This window comes from Glycine max, chromosome 14, assembly GCF_000004515.6.
Source record: "Glycine max cultivar Williams 82 chromosome 14, Glycine_max_v4.0, whole genome shotgun sequence".
Taxonomy (NCBI): Eukaryota; Viridiplantae; Streptophyta; class Magnoliopsida; order Fabales; family Fabaceae; genus Glycine; species Glycine max.
Window position 1 is genome coordinate 29,627,259 of NC_038250.2, and position 11,567 is coordinate 29,638,825.

Sequence of the window (11,567 nt, forward strand, 5' to 3'; positions counted from 1 at the left end):
ACTTTCCTTAAATTATTTTCAACAAATCCCTTTTTCTATAAATATGAGTGGTTCCACTCCAGAAAGGTAACAATGAATTCTTCATAATAATATCTGACTAAATAATTACCCAACCCCACCAACAACTTGTGATATTTCAATTCAGTTAATAACAATATAACAATGTTTCTTAACTTTAGATATATACTCACTATAAAGACTTGCAATTTAAAATAACCTATGGATGGTACCCTAAAGTGGTACCTCCTTAAAATAATCATTTAAAGTTGAAGAACTCTAAACATTTTATCTTAACATACAAGATATATTGGAACCAAATAATGAGTTTGTTTAATGTTGAGCCTTCAAGCATTGTTAAAGTGAGGCATGCTACTTAGTACAAGATATAGGAGAAAGTCATCAATGTACACAACCTCCATACTTAATTCAATCATCCTAAACAAGTCATTATCTTAAATAAAGTACCAGAGTATAAATCAATGATGAAATTCATCAATTTCAAATTAAATGCCAACAATACCGGGATGCTACCATGTCCAAAAATGCGAACACTAGTTGTGTTCCAAAAGCTTCTTCACCTATAGAAGAGGTTCAAAGATGAGTTAAGTAGGCTTTTAAGCCACCAAATTCACTTTCATCCCTTTCTCCTCCATCTAGTTCAATAGTGTTTCAAAAATCGTGATGAATTTATAAGTGAGTTTTAATTAAACCAATAAACACAACTCCAATCATATTCCTTGTATCATATATGTAGGAAATAGATAGGAAAACATTCAAGAATCCCTAAGGTAGCTAATTTAGTTAACTACCTTGGAACACACGCATATCTCACATCAAAACAATGAACAATTTAAGAATAAAGTGAATAGAATTGACAAATGCAGACCAAAATATCCTACCACTAAACAGAACTAGCCATAAATGTATAAAAATTGTTTTTTTTATTACATTAAGCTGCCAAAGCAAAACTCTAGTATAACCTAGGTTACCAACATAATTCAGAAATTTCCATTAAGCTGCCAAAGCAAAACTCTGTTCAATAAAGTAAGGCTCTTGCATCATTAATAAAACAAAAAATGAATAACCATTTGTTATTAATTTGGAACCTTAATAATAAAAAATAACAATAAATATATGTTAACGCAACACACCTCTTTCAAACAATTAAACAAAATATCATATCATATACCATCCAATCTGATATGATCATTGTCTTCATCATCCTCATTGTCTTCATTTTCACTACTATGTTAAGAAGATGGAGAAGGACGAGAAGAAAAGTTAAGATAACCCAAGTTTAGTAGTACATCTATTACTTGTTTAAGTTGTTCTTTAGTTTGAGTTAGCTCTTGCCTCATTTCTTATTTTTCTTGCTCTTGTCTATGTAGTGATCAATTTAATGCATGGAGCAGACTCCTTAAATCATTAACATCTTGCTTGTTGACTTGAAGATGCAATCAATGTTTTTGTCAGAGATCCTAGACCAAAACGACTTCCTTTTTTTTCCAACCAGATATGCCCATATATCCATATCAGATGGCATAGGTTCCACAGATGATTGACTATTAGCTCCATCTTCTCCTGAAAACAAACTTTGAGAGGAAAGTTCAAATTTCATTTATTCAAAATTGTCCTACATCATTGTATCAAGCAACATTACTTTTCTCAGAGCAGCATTAGAAAGGCAGTTACAAAGGAAAGAAAAATAAGTTTAAGGCTAGCTCTTGACGTATCTAAGAGTATGGACCATACAAGAACAAAGCAAAAAGTTTTTAAAAATAAATCTCCATTAACTTAGTAATCCCAAATCTGTCTACCTTTTATAACAAATGAGTTATGCTAATAAAATATAACACCTGCCATGATTTCTGTTCACAAATTAAGAAATGAGAAATTTGTTCATACATGTTCCTTATTTTAAGTCAAGTTGTAGCATTGGACATGGATTATATCTCCGAGAATCGGCAAACACAATAGACTGCATAGACTATAAGTAGTACAACATGTTCCTTTCCAATTCATTCATTGCTCAAAGTGAAATAATGTAACATCTTTGATTTGTGTTTGTAACGAATCAAGGCACTTCATCAAAATGGCTTACATGGAATTATTCCCAACGAAATTAGCAATTTACTGAGCTTAGAGCACTATAAGTGAAAATTAGTTCAGTGCTTTGTTAGAAATTTATGTTTATCTTTCTTATGGAAATGTTTGTGTTTGGGCTCGTAACATGGTTTTATATTTCAAATGTATTTTAACTCTCAATTTAAAGATTTTAATAAAAAGTTCAAATACAGGGATTTATCAAGCAACTCATTGAAGGGTGTTATAACTTCGGGATAATGATACTAATATCCTTAGCTTTGGGACTCAATAGGGATCTTTTGATAACATTAAATGCAACACTTTCTAATAATAACTTTCCTCTTTTAATTTCTTAGAGATAACATTCATTTCAGTAGGGATGCAAACATGAAGTGCCCTACAGAAAGGTGTTCTAACTTATAAAATGATTTCAGTAACTAGTATAAAAATGATTTCAATTCAGAAGTTAAGAATGTTTACATTTACAAAAGCATGTTTCACATGAGGACCCACCCAGCTTGATCCTTTTTTTTCCATTTGTATGAAAATAAAACTCAGACAATGATGGATTAGTTCCTTTTTCCTCCTTCTATAATGATAAAAGATTTAATGTCATTAATTATGTAAATTAATACCAAAAAGGGAACTTTCTTTAGTGCAAGCAAGCAACAAACAAATAATACCATTCTTTCACTACTAGAATTTATAAATTTAACATCACATGGTTTACATCGATTATTAAAAAACCGATGTTAACAAAAACACAAAGGCATTTTCATAAATAATTTGAGTTAAGTAACATCGATTTTGAAAAAACCGATGTTAACATTAACTGGTTAACATTAGTTATTAAAAAACTGATGTTAACATCAACTGGTTAACATTGGTTTTGAAAACATCAATGTTAACATGAGATCGTTAACATCGGTTTTTTATAAAACCGATGTTAACTAGTTGATGTTAACATTGGTTTTCTTTAAAAAACTGGTGTTGTGTTATACATAAATTAAAACCCAAAACCCTTTTTCCCCCGCGCGCTCAGTCTCGCAAACAAACCCTTTCTCTTCTCCCTTACCCGCAAGACCTGTCATCGCCGTTTGCGACCTGTCACCACCGTCTCCTCCTCACCATCGTCGCTGCTGAACAGCTCCACGAGTTGGGGTTCGTCACTGCCACGAGGTTGATCATCCGTTGGAGTTTGACATCAATGCAAGGTATGTGGTTGCTTCTTTTGTTTTTGTCACTCATTTGGTTATAGCTAGCTCTTGCAGTTGAAATTAAACTTCACAAAGTTGGGTAATTTGTAGTTGGGCCTATTAGGGTGGTGTGAATTTGTGTGGTTTTTTTTTATATAGAAGTGGGGAGAGAGGGCGCTAATATTAGTTGCTTGTACACAACATGGAATGGGTGGTGCGGAGGAGGAGGAGAGTTTAATTCTTGCTTTTGCTGTTGCTTTTGGTTTTGGAAACAAAGAAATTAAGACAAACCATACCCATCCTGCAACTTCAATTCTAATTCAAGCTTTCACAAGAGCGTTTTTCCAACTTCTGATACCCTTTAAACGTGACTTCCTTGTGGCTTCTACTTACTGATAACACTCTTAGAAAGTAGAAACAAACTGCATGTCCAAATACTTACTTTTTTTAGTTATATATATTTACATATGGAAATTGGTAGATATTATGGAACAAACTACCTAATTAATGAGCAATAATTGTTCCTTTAGAGGCAATAGAGTTCAAGATATTGCCTAAATATTAACATCCGGATGTTAATATTCAGAGTTATATTATTTGGAGTGGTACTGGTTCTAGTTCAATCGTTGAAAGCATTGATTGCTAATATGGCAAGAAGCTCAGCTAATCATTGAATCTGAGTTATGGTCCTTGCCTTTTGGAATGATGATGCTGCAAGATGCAGAATGTCCAATGCATCTTGTCAATGGTGGTTTTGTGAATCATATCTTTAGGGAGTCAAATATGCTTGATGATAGCTTTGCTAACCATGGTCTTTCTATTAGCAAAGATAATTGTATCTTCCTTTCTCTACAATATTTTTTGCTTGTAACTCCTTCATGGAGGATGTTTCTTTTATTGATAAGTCAATAATATCTTAATCTTCATTTGGGATGTTTGCCCAACCCATCAGGAAAAAAAAGTAAAAATATTATCAATATGTTCAATCTGGAAAACTAAACTAATTATTATGGTCATTCTATAATATAAATGCCTCGTTAAACTAAATGTGACATAAAATAGGATTTTGGTTACAACCTAATTTTTTTTGTCAAGCCATAAAATAGGATATAAGTATGTTTCCCTTTAATCTGCACATAAAAATTGACAAATTAACTTATTTATGCACTCCAACATTATAAAAACTTCAACTCTACAACGATTTTGGGTATGAGTTCATACTATCTTCCATGCATCATTCCTGTTTAATTACTTGCAATATACAGATTCATCTTTTTGGAACAAATATATCTAGAAGAGGAGAGCTAGTTAAAGCTGTCACTTGTAGAAGCAACCTTGTATCAAAGCTAGGATAATTAATTATTATCATGATATGTATGAAAGGACTAAGGTTGAAATTGAAAACTTGTACTTTAGGTTAAGCAACTTTGTCAGATGGAAAAAGATCTATTTTATTTCTTTCTACGAAAAAATCACATATAGCCCAAAAATTCCATGTGTACGAACTACGAAGGGAACACATAAAGCTACCCATTAGGCCAAAGCCGACCTTCTAGGGGATAGGGCAGTAAAAAAAATGACCTTCTAGGAGAGCATACATGTTCTACTAGATTGATATATGTTGCTTGTCATGCTTGATAAGTCTCAAGCATATGTTGGTTGTCATGCTTGATATATAATCATATTTAAAATTTGTCTTCATTTGCAAATAAAGTGTGGTTCATTAAATTGATCCTCCAGTACAACTACTCTGAAAATTGACATTGATTAGAAAGATTAATGAAGAAATAAACTCTTAATTGACTTAACAGAACTTTGGTGTTAGCTTTTTTCTTTCTTCTGGTTTTGGTGAATTGTGTCAAGAAGCTAAGGGAAGTACCAGTGAAGTGCCTGAATGGTACTATGGTGGATGAGGCTGGTAATTAACCTCTCTTTCTGTTTTCTTGTCAACAACTATTGTGATGAAACAACCATCAACTTCATCTCCATTTCCCTTATTTTCATCCTGTTGTAGTTTTCTTCTAAGCTTATCTTCTGCTCCCTGTAAGAACTTTAATGTTTGGAGGAGGTAAGGACTTTAATCTGTTGAACTCAGCATCAATTGTTGTTTCAAATAGAGGATTGAATCCACGTTGGTTATAGGGACTGATAGGAGTAATGAAAGGAGGAGTAAAGAAAGGTGGAGAAGTAGTAGGTGTCATATATGGTGTCTTCACAACCTTTTCCACCCAAGCTTCCCTAATATTAGGAACTAAAGATGAATGGAAACAAAATGTAAAACATCTTCCAAAGGCTTTATAGTTACCAAAACAGTGGCACCAATGGAAAAAGCTCTTGCTTCAATAATTTCATGTTGAATACTATTTCAGTGTAAAGGACATCATTGGTGAAGAGATCATGCTGCAAAACTTTTACTCCATTGACATCCCCAACCTACATTTAGCAAGTAAATCCTTGTGAATTTCTACAGATCATAAGACAAACATGTCTACCTCACTCTAGGGGAAGTAGTGATAACCTCAGTGGGAACATGAATAGGTTCTTTAGGAATTTTTTGTAGAGAAAGGCTAGGAACAATTTTCAAAGCTTCTAGTGGGTCAGGAGTTTCCTGCTTAAGTCGAAGCGCATAGGTAGCATGGGGCAACTCTGCGACTTCATGATGAGCAACTTTTTCAGGATCAGGTTGAAAAGAATGATTGTCATCAATAACGACCAACATACATTGGATGCAAAATGGTTTTCACTCTTACACAGGTTTTCAAGCTTAAGATAAGTAATAAAGAAGTTGCATTTCCATAGTAAGTTGATGAGGGTTGTTCAAGATGAATTTCTCTATTAGAGGAGAAAACATAGATCTAGAGCCCTTCTTTGCTATTCTAGATTTTAGGTCTTGAAGATGCTTTTGATACTTCAGTGGCTCAAAGGGATTCATATCATAAATCCATTGACCCTACAAATACAAATCAAAACAATTATAAATCTCAATCAGAGAAGGACCTAGTGTTGTTCTCTCTCATAGAAAATTCAATTGTATTCATAGAAGCCTCAATGGCATCTGTATGAAAACCTTCCTCTGCCAACTTTTTAAGTGTACTTGTGACCAGTTCTTCTACCTTATGAATATCATCTTCAAAATCACCCTTCCTTCCAATGCTAAATTGAGGCTGGAGTAGTTCATCTTCAACCCCACCACCAACAATGGCATCGCCTGGTCTACTTTCTAGCAATTTTTTCCTTAGTGGTGAAGCAGGGATGCCCATCAGAAAGTGATTCAAAAATCCTAGTGTTAGTTCCGTTTCTAGGTCTAAGGGCTATTCAGAGAGCAACCAGTTAAGACAGACCATGTGCTTCTTTTTCAAATCGCCCCTTTCACTAGAAGGATATGTCTCAACAATCCGAATTGGCTTTGAAAATAGTGTTTGTGGTTCAATCCTTGATTCATCAGAGGCCAAACTAGAATCCCTTTGTCTAAATATTCTGGACAATATAGGAGAGGATGAAGTAAGTGGTTAATTGCTACAAATCTGAACCATTAATAACTAGTCTGAGATATATAGACCATAACCAGAAAAACATGCAATCATGCCATTAATATTCTTTTAGATAGTAGCAAAAATAAAAGTGTATAAAACAAGTGATAAAAATACAGAAATATAAGAATTCTTTGTTATTTATATTTGAGAAAGACTATAGGTAAGGAAGTTTGATATCTAATGTTTTTGGGAATGATGATTGATGTAGGTGGTCATTGGCTTCTTTATTGGATTGTTGCTTTATTTTTGGACCGTGCTGCTCATCATCACATGTATAAATGTTTTATGTAAACTTTTGATGTTGTTGTTTCTTACCAATGTTTTTATTACTTGTTCACTGCCATTAATGACAATTGATATATGCTATACAAATTATGCTCATGATGAGTGAACCTTAGATTCCCATTTGAGATTGAATACAATGATTCTTGCGAACAGTTTGCATTAATCATTGTATTGAATCTTGAATTGTCCATTTGGACAGTTTAGGCAGACTCATTTTTATGGTAGATTCATGAATTAAGGTTAAGATTATTTTGTTGAATCTGATGAAATTTCGGTACAATACATTTCTAGTTGTTCTCTGAGTGCATACTTGATTATTGGGGAATTAATCTCACCAATTTCATGTTGTGTACTTGGAGACCAATACGAAATGCTGCCGAAAATTTGTCAAATTTAATAAAATAGACTTAACCTTGATGTATGAAGCTACCATAAAAAATGTCTTCTTGAATGGGATACAGCCACACCTATAATGAAAAAGTGAGATTTTCATGCATCGAATAACTTTCTGAGTATCACAAAGTTATTATTTAGATGGATCAAAGTTGGATGAATGAAAGTTGCATGAGCCCTGCATATGAGGAAGGCGTTGATCAGTTCTTGTAATTTGCTTCCGTAAGAAGTCGACCTGATGAGGACGAAAAATATTTTTTTCCTTGCATAAATTGTTTGAACGAGAGATGACAAATACTGGACGACATACGGGAGCATTTGTTGTGTGATGGGATTAAGAAGAATTATACCACATGGATATGGCAAGGTGATTTGACAGACATGCAGAGGGGGTCTCAATTTGAACCATTTGATGTAGAAATGGGAGGTCGCTTAGAGGATATGATTCGTGATCTTGGACAAGAGTATTTTCAGAAAGCACATGCCCCTATGTATAATGCATTGCAAACTTATTCAAAGAAGCCTTCATATTCGGGGTGCAAGAATTCCTTGACGTTGTTGTCAGCAGTGTTACAACTTGTTAATGTAAAGGCCAAATATGGGTGGAGTGACAAAAGCTTTAGTTCACTGCTTTAAGTAGTGCACGATATGCTTCCAGAGGAAAACACGTTGCAAAAAACTTACTATCAGGCCAAGAAGATACTGTGTTTGATGGGTATGGAGTATCAGAAGATTCATGCTTGCCCTAATGATTGTATACTATACACAATGAGTTTCAAGACATGCACAAATGCCCTAGGTATGGGGTATCATGATAAAAAGTGAAGGATGATGACGAGTGTAGTAGTGACGAAAACTCAAAGAAGGGTCCCCTAGCAAAGGTGTTGTGGTATCTTCCCATCATTCCAAGGTTTAAGCGTCCATTTGCTAATGGAGACAATGCAAAAGACCTTACATGACATGCAAATGGGAGAAACTGCGATGAAATGCTCCGTCATCCGGCTGATTCATTGCAGTGGAATAAAATTGATCATTTATATTCGAATTTCGGCAACAAGGCAAGAAATCTTAGGCTTGGACTAGCCACTGATGGAATGAATCCATATGGCAGTTTAAGCACTCAACACAGTTCGTGGCCAATTTTGCTTGTAATTTACAATTTGCCTCCTTGGTTGTGCATGAAGCGAAAATACAAGATGTTGTCTATGATGATATCGGGCCCAAGACATCTTGGAAATGACATCGATGTCTATCTCAATCCCTTGATTGAAGACTTGGCAAAGTTGTGGGACGAAGGAGTTTTAGTGTTTGATGGGTTTCGAAATGAGACTTTTCATTTGCGTGCAATGCTATTTTCTACCATTAATGACTTTCCAGCATATGAGAATTTGAGCGGTTATAGTGTTAAAGGCCATCATGCATGCCCCATCTGTGAAGAAGAAACAAGCTACATACAACTGAAACATGGTAGAAAAATAGTATATACTAGGCATTGGCAGTTTCTGAAACCTCATCATCCTCACCGATGATTGAAAAAGGCATTTAATGGAAGTCAAAAGCATGAAAGTGCAAAGATACCATTAGCTGGTGACCAGGTCTTTTAGCGGGTTCAACACCTGAATACTATATTTGGAAAGACTCAAAAGAAGGAAAAAAGTAAGACTTGCATATGGAAGAAAAGGTCAATTTTGTTTGATCTTCCCTACTGGTCTGATCTAGATGTTAGACATTGTATTGATGTTATGCATGTAGAGAAAAATGTATGTGATAATGTTATTGGGACGCTCCTTAACATTCAAGGCAAGATGAAAGATGGTTTGAATACTCGTCAAGATCTAGTTGGCATGGATATACGAGTGCAGTTATATCCAAGGTCTGATGGTAAAAAATATACTTGCCTTCAGCTTGTCATACTTTGCCCAGAAAGGAGAAGATGAGTTTTTGTTAGTGTATGTGTCATGTCAAAGTTCCACAAGGATACTCTTCAAATATTAAGAGCCTTGTGCAGTTGAAGGATCTTAAGTTGGTAAGCTTAAAGTCTCATGATTGTCACGTCTTGATGCAACAATTGTTAGTCATGGCCATACGAGACATTTTGCCTAACAAAGTCAAGCTTGCCATAACTCGACTGTGCTTTTTCTTCAATGCCATATGTAGCAAAGTCTTTGATCTTGTCAAGTTAGATGAGCTGGAAAACGAGGCCACTATTATATTGTGTCAGTTGAAGATGTATTTTTCACCTGCTTTCTTCAACCTCATGGTTCACTTAATTGTTCATCTGGTAAGAGAAATCAAATGTTATGGTCCAGTTTATTTGCATTGGATGTACCCGGTTGAGCGATACATGAAGATCTTAAAAGGGTATACCATGAATCTACACCATCCAAAAGCATCTATTGTGGAAAGGTACATTGCAAAAGAAGTCATTGAATTTTGTTCAGAGTACATTGAAAAAACTAAACCTGTTGGCCTTCCCGAGTCTCGACATGATGAAAGAGTTGGAGGTAAGGGTTCAAGAGGACTGCATGTTATCACTCAAAGTGTAGAAGATTTGCAACAAACTCATTTGTATGTGTTGAATAACAATAATGAAGTTTTTCCATACATACTTCGCCATGAAGGTTTAGTGAAAGAAAGTAATCTAAAAATGTTGAAGAATAGGGTCTTGAAAGAGCATAACAAGAATTTCCTAGATTGGCTTAAAGATACAATCTTTGTTTATGATAATACTTTTGAAACGTTAAGAAAACTAGCAGATGAACCTAAAAGAAATGTTATAACTTGGCAAGGATATGATATAAACAAGTATTCCTTTTACACAAAAGCACAAGACAAGAAAAGTACAATGCAAAATAATGGGGTTAGTCTAAGGGCTGAATCACAACACTTCGCTAGTGTACATGATGACAATCCCTGTGTAGCTTCCATCCCTTACTTTGGTTTCATTGAAGAAATTTGGGAGCTTAACTATGTCAAATTTACTGTCTGTGTTTTCAAATGTAAATAGGTTGACAACAATATCGATGTGCGGACCGATGATGTAGGATTTACGTTGGTAGATCTAAAGAAACACGCTTACCAAAATGACCCTTTCATCATGGCAGAACAAGCTAAACAAGTATTTTATGTTCAAGACCCTTGTGATGAAAAGTGGTCAGTGGTTCTACACGAGAAAACAATTGGTGTTAATCTTGAAGATGATGATTCATACATTGATACTTATGTTAGTCCTTTGTCCACACAAATGTCGCCTAACATCGTCGGAGAAGAAGAAGCTGGCGATGTTCATGCTAATTGTAATGATCATGATGAAGGAGAATTAGTTAATATCGTCTAATGTAATTTTCTTATTATGTACTTGATTTCAGTCCATTCATTTACATAAGTTATTTAGTTTTGTGATAATGTTAATTAACTAATGTTTTTTCTTTACAGGCAAATGGCTACACCACCCAGTTCTCCTCCTCCTCCTCCTCCTCCTACTGCTGTAGCATCACATTTGGCATCTACATTAAAGTGGACAACAAAAGCCATACACTTAAGATCATTGGTGACTAGACTAGTTGGGGCAGAGAGACCCCTGGTCCATGTAGATCCTGCGACCGGGAAAGCCAACGGTCCCCACAAAGAAGTTAAAAACAAATATGGGAATTGTCACTCGTGATAAGGTGGATGTGACATACGAGAATTGGAAACAAGTCCCTGTTGCTCAAAAGGATTTGATATGGGAGGATATTAAGGTATTTTAGTTAAATGTTGCATTTTGTTGATTAACAATCAAATTGTAATTTAGTAACAATAAAATGTAATTTTTCGTTTGTGAGACTGAATTTGATATCCCTGAAGCATATGATCTGAGGTCGAAAAAGAAAATAATTCAGACTATGGGGGAGCGGTGGAGACAATTTAAGTCTGATTTGACGTTGAAATGGGCACTTGCAACCGACAAGGAAAGTGTCGATGACATTGTATGTGAAAAGTACGACATTAGCAAGGAGAAATGGACCCAATTTTGTCAGACCCGCAGAGACCCTTCGTGGGAGGTAAGTTTGTGATTTTCATTGTTTTAAACTTT

At 34.9% G+C, this 11,567-nt stretch overlaps 1 pseudogene; it reads right to left on the reverse strand.

Annotated features, from left to right (window-relative positions):
• Positions 1–5,308: 5,308 nt before the first annotated feature.
• LOC112999345 (presequence protease 2, chloroplastic/mitochondrial-like) lies at positions 5,309–11,026 on the reverse strand (annotated as a pseudogene).
• Between the last annotated feature and the right edge of the window lie 541 nt (positions 11,027–11,567).